A 10,418-nucleotide genomic window follows, 5' to 3' on the forward strand; every position below is an offset into this window, starting at 1 on the left:
TGTTCGACTTACCGCCGGCAATGCGGACCAAGATCTGACACTGATCATACAGGGAGCGGACCGCCACAATCAGACAGTCCGATACCCCATACTCTCTGAGCACTCCCCACAGGACTTCCCGAGGGACACGGTCGAATGCCTTCTCCAAGTCCACAGAACACATGTAGACTGGTTGGGCAAACTCCCATGCACCCTCAAGGACCCTGCCGAGAGTATAGAGCTGGTCCACAGTTCCATGACCAGGACGAAAACCACACTGTTACTCCTGAATCCGAGGTTCGACTATCCGGCGTAGCCTCCTCTCCAGTACACCTGAATAGACCTTACCGGGAAGGCTGAGTATATAAAACCTGTTTTCAGTTATTTCACCTTTTTTTGTTAAGTACATAACTCCACATGTGTTCATTCATAGTTTTGATGTGACAATCTACAATGTAAATAGTCATGACAATAAAGATTAATGAGAAGGTGTGTCCTAACCTTTGGCCTGTACTGTATTTTTGGTTAAAAAAAATTTTAAAAAATCCGCAGGGAGCCACGTTGGCCCGTGGCGGGAAAAAGGTGACACTATCTTTTCTTAGATGAACGTTCCTTTGTTCCGCCTCGCACAGCTGCTCCGTGTAAACTTTCTCCAACGTTCTTATTTTGAGCTCCGTTGCCAGGAGACGCATGTTACACTCCTCCAGCGTAAGTTGGACTGAGGTCGAATGGGTCCGATGGACTTGGACGGGAGGGCCTTTGTCTTATTAAACATTTGTTTTATTTACAGTGTTGCTCGTTTCCCAACTAAGCTGAGTGTCAGTGCTGCAGTGTTCTAATGACAACATACATGTGGGATTTGTTTTTTGGATCCTTGGAGCGCACCTGTATCTCTTCCCTTTCCCACTTCCTGTCCACTCTGTAACTATCAGACCAACCTCTTGTCTGTGTCGCGTATTTAGGTCAGCCCACTTTTAATAGAAACCCTAATGCTCTGTCTCATACTCTAATTCCATTTATCAGGCCTTTGTTTTTTTGACTAAAGGAGATTAGTGAGTAAAATGCTTTTATGTCAGTGTCTCCCTCTAGTGGTCTAACAGCATGCACGCAGAGTCAACCTGGATCTTTCCCAATGTTTCCTCATGTGACATTACTTCAATTTATATTCCTCACTAGCGAGATTTAATTCCTTCAATTTATATTCCTAACGAGCTAGCTTTAGAAAACAGATAATAGATATTTTTTTAATTGTCTGCCCCGCCAAACCATGTGTTGCTATTGCGGAGAGACAAAAACATTTAGTTCGTTTAAAGGCCTACTGAAAGCCACTACTAGCGACCACGCAGTCTGATAGTTTATATATCAATGATGAAATCTTAACATTGCAACACATGCCAATACGGCCGGGTTAACTTATAAAGTGACATTTAAAATTTCCCGGGAAATATCCGGCTGAAACGTTGCGGTATGATGACGTATGCGCGCGACGAAGTCAGTATAACGGAAGTTATGGTACCCCGTAGAATCCTATACAAAAAGCTCTGTTTTCATTTCATAATTCCACAGTATTCTGGACATCTTTTGCAATTTAATGAACAATGAAGACTGCAAAAAAGACAGTTGTAGGTGGGATCGGTGTATTAGCAGCGGACTACAGCAACACAACCAGGAGGACTTTGTTGCCGCGCTAGCCGCCGACCTCACCTTGACTTCCTACGTCTCCGGGCCGCCAAACGCATCGGGTGAAGTCCTTCGTCCTTCTGCCGATCGCTGGAACGCAGGTGAGCACGGGTGTTGATGAGCAAATGAGGGCTGGCTGGCGTAGGTGGAGAGCTAATGTTTTTAGCATAGCTCTGTGCGGTCCGGTTGCTAAGTTAGCTTCAATGGCGTCGTTAGCACAGCATTGTTAACCTTCGCCAGCCTGGAAAGCATTAACCGTGTATTTACATGTCCACGGTTTAATAGTATTGTTGATTTTCTATCTGTCCTTCCAGTCAGGGGTTTATTTTTTTTGTTTGTATATGCAGTCAAAGCACATTAGCTCGTAGCTAAAGCATTTCGCCGATGTATTGTCGTGGAGATAAAAGGCACTGAATGTCCATTTCGCGTTCTCGACTCTCATTTTCAAGAGGATATAGTATCCGAGGTGGTTTAAAATACAAATCCGTGATCCACAATATAAAAAGGAGAGTGTGGAATCCAATGAGCCAGCTTGTACCTAAGTTACGGTCAGAGCGAAAAAAGATACGTCCTGCACTGCCTCTCAAGTCCTTCACTGTAACGTTCCACATCTACGAATCTTTCATCCTCGCTCAAATTAATGGGGTAATCATCACTTTCTCGGTCCGAATCTCTCTCGCTCCATTGTAAACAACGGGGAATTGTGAGGAATACTAGCTCCTGTGACGTCACGCTACTTCCGGTACAGGCAAGGCTTTTTTTTATCAGCGAGCAAAAGTTGCGAACTTTATCGTCGATTTTCTCTACTAAATCCTTTCAGCAAAAATATGGCAATATCGCGAAATGATCAAGTATGACACATAGAATGGATCTGCTATCCCCGTTTAAATTTTAAAAAAATCATTTCAGTAGGCCTTTAAGCTGGTATGTGACGAGGGTTGCAAAATTCCGGGAATATTCAAAGTTGGAAACTTTCCATGGGAATTAGCGTATTTTTCAGAGTATAAATCGCTCCGGAGTATAAGTCGCACCGGCCGAAAATGCACAATAAAGAAAGAAAAAAACATATACAAGTCGCACTGGAGTATAAATCGCATTTTTGGGGGAAATGTATTTGATAAAAGCCAACACCAAGAATAGACATTTGAAAGGCAATTTAAAATGTCTAAAGAATAGTGAACAACAGGCTGAATAAGTGTACGTTATATGAGGCATAAATAACCAACTGAGAACGTGCCTGGTATGTTAAAGGCCTACTGAAATGAATTTTTTTTATTTAAACGGGGATAGCAGATCCATTCTATGTGTCATACTTGATCATTTCGCGATATTGCCATATTTTTGCTGAAAGGATTTAGTAGAGAACATCGACGATAAAGTTCGCAACTTTTGGTCTCTGATAAAAAAAAGCCTTGCCTGTACCGGAAGTAGCGTGACGTCGCAGGTTGAAAGGCTGCTCACATTTCCCCATTGTTTACACCAGCAGCGAGAGCGATTCGGACCGAGAAAGCGACGATTACCCCATCAATTTGAGCCAGGATGAAAGATTCGTGGATGAGGAAACGTGAGAGTGAAGGACTAGAGTGCAGTGCAGGACGCATCTTTTTTCGCTCTGACCGTAACTTAGGTACAAGCTGGCTCATTGGATTCCACACTCTCCTTTTTTTATTGTGGATCACGGATTTGTATTTTAAACCACCTCGGATACTATATCCTCTTGAAAATGAGAGTCGAGAACGCGAAATGGACATTCACAGTGACTTTTATCTCCACGACAATACATCGGCGAAGCACTTTAGCTACGGAGCTAAGGTGATAGCATCGGGCTTAACTGCAGATAGAAACAAAAGAAATAAACCCCTGACTGGAAGGATAGACAGAAAATCAACAATACTATTAAACCATGTACGTGTAACTACACGGTTAATGCTTTCCAGCCTGGCGAAGCTTAACAATGCTGTTGCTAACGAACGCCATTGAAGCTAACTTAGCAACGGGACCTCACAGAGCTATGTTAAAAACATTAGCTATCCACCTACGCCAGCCAGCCCTCATCTGCTCATCAACACCCGTGCTCACCTGCGTTCCAGCGATCGACGGAGCGACGAAAGACTTCACCCGATCATCGATGCAGTCGGCGGCTAGCGTCGGATAGCACGTCTGCTATCCAAGTCAAAGTCCTCCTGGTTGTGTTGCTGCAGCCAGCCGCTAATACACCGATCCCGCCTACAAATTTCTTCTTTGCAGTCTCCATTGTTCATTAAACAAATTGCAAAAGATTCACCAACACAGATGTCCAGAATACTGTGGAATTTTGCGATGAAAACCGAGCTTTTTGTATTGGATACAATGGTGTCCGCATACTTCCGTTTCAACGATTGACGTCACGCGCATACGTCATCATACATAGACGTTTTCAACCGGAAGTTTAGCGGGAAATTTAAAATGTCACTTTATAAGTTAACCCGGCCGTATTGGCATGTGTTGCAATGTTAAGATTTCATCATTGATATATAAACTATCAGACTGCGTGGTCGCTAGTAGTGGCTTTCAGTAGGCCTTCAAACAACAGTGCTAGTAACCTTAAAAAGTATGAAAATATTACGCGTACCCTGAAAATTGGCGCTAATAATAATTACTAATATTGTACGTACTAAACAAAAATGCGAGTAATCTTTAGAAGTATTCAAATATTATACATACCATGTATGTACCATGCGATGTTCATATGTTGTTAATATTCAGTGTTTTATTGTTCATAGTTAATATTGTAAATCCCACTTTCTTTATTTTCATGTACATTTTGGGTGTCCCATTTAGTAAAAAACTGTCAAATCCCATGCCTGTTTTTTTTACGTGGTCTGTCATAACTTTTTTAGAACTCTATGGGACTTTTGGTATTAGTGTTCTTGAAAAAATGCATGCAAACTTTAGCACGTTAGCAAGTTAACTTAAGCATGCTAACTTTTTCATCTAATGTTACCATTTTTTTTCTCTATTTCCGCAGCTATACACCTTACCGTCATGTAACTTGTTATATCAAACATGCTAACTGTTAGCATACTAACGTTAGCACACATGCTAAATGTTAGCATTTTTATGTGAGCATGCTAACTATTTGGGCTGGTTTTGCAACCGTTTACCCCAGAGTCACATAACTTGGTACGTGACACTTGTTAACTGTCAGCATGCAAACTTTGGCATGCTAGCCAGCTAACTTAAGCATGCTAACTTTTACATCCAATGTTACAATTGTTTTCTCTATTTCCGCAGCCATACACCTTACCGTCATGTAACTTGTACATGAAACATGCTAAATGTTAGCATATTAATGTTAGCACACTTGCTAAATGTTAGCATTTTCATGTGAGCATGCTAACGTTTTGAGCTGGTTTTGCAACCGTTTACCCCAGAGTCACATAACTTGGTACGTGACACTTGTTAACTGTCAGCATGCTAACTTTAGCAAGCTAACTTAAGCATGCTAACTTTTTCATCTAATGTTACCATTTTTTTTCTCTATTTCCGCAGCCATACACCTTACCGTCATGTAACTTGTTATATCAAACATGCTAACTGTTAGCATACTAACGTTAGCACACATGCTAAATGTTAGCATTTTTATGTGAGCATGCTAACTTTTTGGGCTGGTTTTGCAACCGTTTAGCCCAGAGTCACATAACTTGGTACGTGACACTTGTTAACTGTCAGCATGCTAACTTTTACATCCAATGTTACAATTGTTTTCTCTATTTCCGCAGCCATACACCTTACCGTCATGTAACTTGTACATGAAACATGCTAAATGTTAGCATATTAATGTTAGCACACTTGCTAAATGTTAGCATTTTCATGTGAGCATGCTAACGTTTTGAGCTGGTTTTGCAACCGTTTACCCCAGAGTCACATAACTTGGTACGTGACACTTGTTAACTGTCAGCATGCTAACTTTGGCACGCTAGCCAGCTAACTTAAGCATGCTAACTTTTTCATCTGTTAAACATTTTTTCTCTATTTCCGCAGCCATACACCTTACCGTCATGTAACTCGTTATATGAAATGCTAACTGTTAGCATGCTAATGTTAGCACACATGCTAAATGTTAGCATTTTCATGTCACCATGCTAATCTTTTTAGCTGGTTTTGCAACTGTTTACCCCAGAGTCACATAACTTGGTACGTGACACTTGTTAACTGTCAGCATGCTAACTTTAGCAAGCTAACTTAAGCATGCTAACTTTTGCATCCAATGTTACAATTGTTTTCTCTATTTCCGCAGCCATACACCTTACCGTCATGTAACTTGTTATATGAAACATGCTAAATGTTAGCATACCAACGTTAGCACACATGCTAAATTTTAGCATTTTCATGTGAGCATGCTGACTTTTTGAGCTGGTTTTGCAACCGTTTACCCCAGAGTCACATAACTTGGTACGTGACACTTGTTAACTGTCAGCATGCAAACTTTGGCACGCTAGCCAGCTAACTTAAGCATGCTAACTTTTTCATCTGTTAAACATTTTTTCTCTATTTCCGCAGCCATACACCTTACCGTCATGTAACTCGTTATATGAAACATGCTAACTGTTAGCATGCTAACGTTAGCACACATGCTAAATGTTAGCATTTTCATGTCAGCATGCTAACGTTTTAGGCTAGCTCTTCAGCTTTTTTTGTACAGTTACACCCAAAACTCACAGATTCAGACTCTCGGCGCCATTTTAAAAGTGCGGCGACCATACCTACAGAGAGCAGGCCCGTTAAAATTCGGCGGGTTATTTGTAGTTGTAGGTAGTTAGCGTAGAGCAGGGGTCACCAACCTTTTTGAAAGCAAGAGCTACTTCTTGGGTAGTGATTAATGCGAAGGGCTACCAGTTTGATACACACTTAAATAAATTGCCAGAAATAGCCAATTTGCTCAATTTACCTTTAACTCTATGTTATTATTAATAATTAATGATATTTACACTTAATTGAACGGTTTAAAAGAGGAGAAAACACAAAAAAAATGACAATTAAATTTTTGAAACATAGTTTATCTTCAATTTCGACTCTTTAAAATTCAAAATTCAACCGAAAAAAAGAAGAGAAAAACTAGCTAATTCGAATCTTTTTGAAAAAAATTAAAAAAGAATTTATGGAACATCATTAGTAATTTTTCCTGATTAAGATTAATTTTAGAATTTTGATGACATGTTTTAAATAGGTTAAAATCCAATCTCCACTTTGTTAGAATATATAACAAATTGGACCAAGCTATATTTCTAACAAAGACAAATCATTATTTCTTCTAGATTTTCCAAAACAAAATTTTTTAAATAAATTCAAAAGATTTTGAAATAAGATTTAAATTTGATTCTACAGATTTTCTAGATTTGCCAGAATATTTTTTTTTTAAATTTTAATCATAATAAGTTTGAAGAAATATTTCACAAATATTCTTCGTCGAAAAAACAGAAGCTAAAATGAAGAATTAAATTAAAATGTATTTATTATTCTTTACAATAAAAAAAAAATACATTTACTTGAACATTGATTTAAATTGTCAGGAAAGAAGAGGAAAGAATGTAAAAGGTAAAAAGGTATATGTGTTTAAAAATCCTAAAATCATTTTTAAGGTTGTATTTTGTCTCTAAAATTGTCTTTCTGAAAGTTATGAGAAGCAAAGTAAAAAAAAAATCTGAATTTAAACAAGTGAAGACCAAGTCTTTAAAATGTTTTCTTGGATTTTCAAATTCTATTTGAGTTTTGTCTCTCTTAGAATCAAAAATGTCGGGCAAAGCGAGACCAGCTTGCTAGTAAATAAATACAATTTAAAAAATAGAGGCAGCTCACTGGTAAGTGCTGCTATTTGAGCTATTTTTAGAACAGGCCAGCGGGCTACTCATCTGGTCCTTACGGGCTACCTGGTGCCCGCGGGCACCGCGTTGGTGACCCCTGGTGTAGAGTTGCAGAGTCATTTGAAGAGGAAACAACGAGGGCCCACTTTCATCCCAGTGTCGCTTTCATCCAGGCTTTTTAATCCTCTTTACTCCCTCTCCTCTCTCGCTCCTCATCCTCCCACCCTTTGTAGGGATGGAGAGGGTATGGTTGCGTGGTTCTCTCCCGCTCCCGGCATGCTTGTCTCCTTGTCTCCCGTCCGCCCCCAGAGAGCCTTGTTGTAGACCCGGAGGACTTCTCTGCAGGGCTCTGTGTGATATGTTTGATATATTAGGTTGTTATTCCGTCCAACTATATATCAAACATATTCCTACAGTGTCCCGCTATGTCTCCTGCCACCTGTGCCTTTTGTGTTTCTGGGTAGTTTTTATGCACGGTCACGCCGGCTTTTCCCGATTGTCCCTGAACTGGTCTCGTGTGTAGTTCAGGTTCTCTGTGGTCATTCCAAAAATCCGATGTGCTTTTGTGTTTTTGAATAAATATTTGCTTATGGCTTTTGGTGTCATTAAAGACATTATGTTTGCATATTTGTGCCTCATCACGTTGGTCTATTATTTGAATTAATGTTTTCCATAAATTCTATTTTTTTTATTGTATTTATTTTTTTGTTAATTGATTAATTCTGGGGTCGGCAACCCAAAAAATTTGAAAGAGCTTTATTGGACCTCAAATACAAAAAAGTACAAACCCCGTTTCCATATGAGTTATTTTCAAGCCATATTCAGTTGAATATGCTACAAAGACAACATTTTTAAACTTCAAACTCATAAACATTTTTTTTTTTTTGCAAATAATCATGAACTTTAGAATTTGATGCCAGCAACACGTGACAAAGAAGTTGGGAAAAGTGGCAAAAAAGACTGATAAAGTTGAGGAATGCTCATCAAACACTTATTTGGAACATCCCACAGGCAAATTGGGAACAGGTGGGTGCCATGATTGGGTATAAAAGCAGCTTCCATGAAATGCTCAGTCATTCACAAACAAGGACGGGGCGAGAGTCACCACTTTGTCAACAAATGCCTGAGCAAATTGTTGAACAGTTTAAGAACAACCTTTATCAACCAGCTATTGCAAGGAATTTAGGGATTTCACCATCTACGCTCCGTAATATCATCAAAAGGGTTCAGAGAATCTGGAGAAATCACTGCACGTAAGCAGCTAAGCCCGTGACCTTCCATCCCTCAGGCTGTACTGCATCAACACGCCACATCGGTGTGTAAAGGATATCACCACATGGGCTCAGGAACACTTCAGAAACCCACTGTCAGTAACTACAGTTGGTCGCTACTAGAGATGTCCGATAATATCGGCCGGCCGATATTATCGGCCGATAAATGCTTTAAAATGTAATATCGGAAATTATCGGTATCGGTTTTTTTATCATCGGTATCGTTTTTTTTTTGTTTTTGTTTTTTTTTTTTTTGTTTTTTTTATTAAATCAACATAAAAAACACAAGAAACACTTACAATTAGTGCACCAAGCCAAAAAACCTCCCTCCCCCATTTACACTCATTCACACAAAAGGGTTGTTTCCTTCTGTTATTAATATTCTGCTTCCTACATTATATATCAATATATATCAATACAGTCTGCAAGGGATACAGTCCGTAAGCACACATGATTGTGCGTGCTGCTGCTCCACTAATAGTACTAACCTTTAACAGTTAATTTTACTAATTTTCATTAATTACTAGTTTCTATGTAACTGATTTTATATTGTTTTACTTTCTTTTTTTATTCAAGAAAATGTTTTTAATTTATTTACCTTATTTTATTTTATTAATTAAAAAAAAAAAGGACCTTATCTTCACCATACCTGGTTGTCCAAATTAGGCATAATAATGTTTTAATTCCACAACTGTATATATCAGTATCGGTATCGGTTGATATCGGTATCGGTAATTAAAGAGTTGGACAATATCGGAATATCGGATATCGGCAAAAAGCCATTATCGGACATCCCTAGTCGCTACATCTGTAAGTGCAAGTTAAAACTCTCCTATGCAAGGCCAAAACCGTTTATCAACAACACCCAGAAACGCCGTTGGCTTCGCTGGGCCCGAGCTCATCTAAGATGGACTGATGCAAAGTGGAAAAGTGTTCTGTGGTCTGACGAGTCCACATTTCACATTGTTTTGGGAAACTGTGGACGTCGTGTCCTCCGGACCAAAGAGGAAAAGAACCATCCGGATTGTTCTAGGCGCAAAGTGTAAAAGGCAGCATGTGTGATGGTATGGGGGTGTATTAGTGCCCAAGACATGGGTAACTTACACATCTGTGAAGGCACCATTAATGCTGAAAGGCACATACAGCTTTTGGAGCAACATATGTTGCCATCCAAGCAATGTTACCATGGACGCCCCTGCTTATTTCAGCAAAACAATGCCAAACCATGTGTTACAACAGCGTGGCTTCGTAGTAAAAGAGTGCGGGTACTAGACTGGCCTGCCTGTAGTCCAGACCTGTCTCCCATTGAAAATGTGTGGCGCATTATGAAGCCTAAAATACCAAAAAGGAGACTGTTGAACAACTTAAGCTGTACATCAAGCAAGAATGGGAAAGAATTCCACTTCAAAAATGTGTCTCCTCAGTTCCCAAACCGTTACTGAGTGATGTTAAAAGGAAAGGCCATGTAACACATGCCCCTGTGGCAACTTTTTTGCAATGTGTTGCTGCCATTCAATTCTAAATTCATGATTATTTGCAAAAAACGACAAAGTTTCTCAGTTTGAACGTGAAATATCTTGTCTTTGCAGTCTATTCAATTGAATATAAGTTGAAAAGGATTTGCTAATTATTGTATTCTCTTTTT

The 10,418-nt window shown here is 39.4% G+C and overlaps 1 protein-coding gene across 3 annotated transcripts in view; it reads left to right on the top strand.

The window, feature by feature from the left end:
• The window catches only part of tln2b (talin 2b), a 410,959-nt gene that overhangs the window by 391,635 nt on the left and 8,906 nt on the right, over nt 1-10,418 (top strand). The gene's annotated exons all lie outside the window — the stretch shown is intronic.

Source organism: Entelurus aequoreus, linkage group LG10 (assembly GCF_033978785.1).
Source record: "Entelurus aequoreus isolate RoL-2023_Sb linkage group LG10, RoL_Eaeq_v1.1, whole genome shotgun sequence".
In the NCBI taxonomy this organism is placed as follows: Eukaryota; Metazoa; Chordata; class Actinopteri; order Syngnathiformes; family Syngnathidae; genus Entelurus; species Entelurus aequoreus.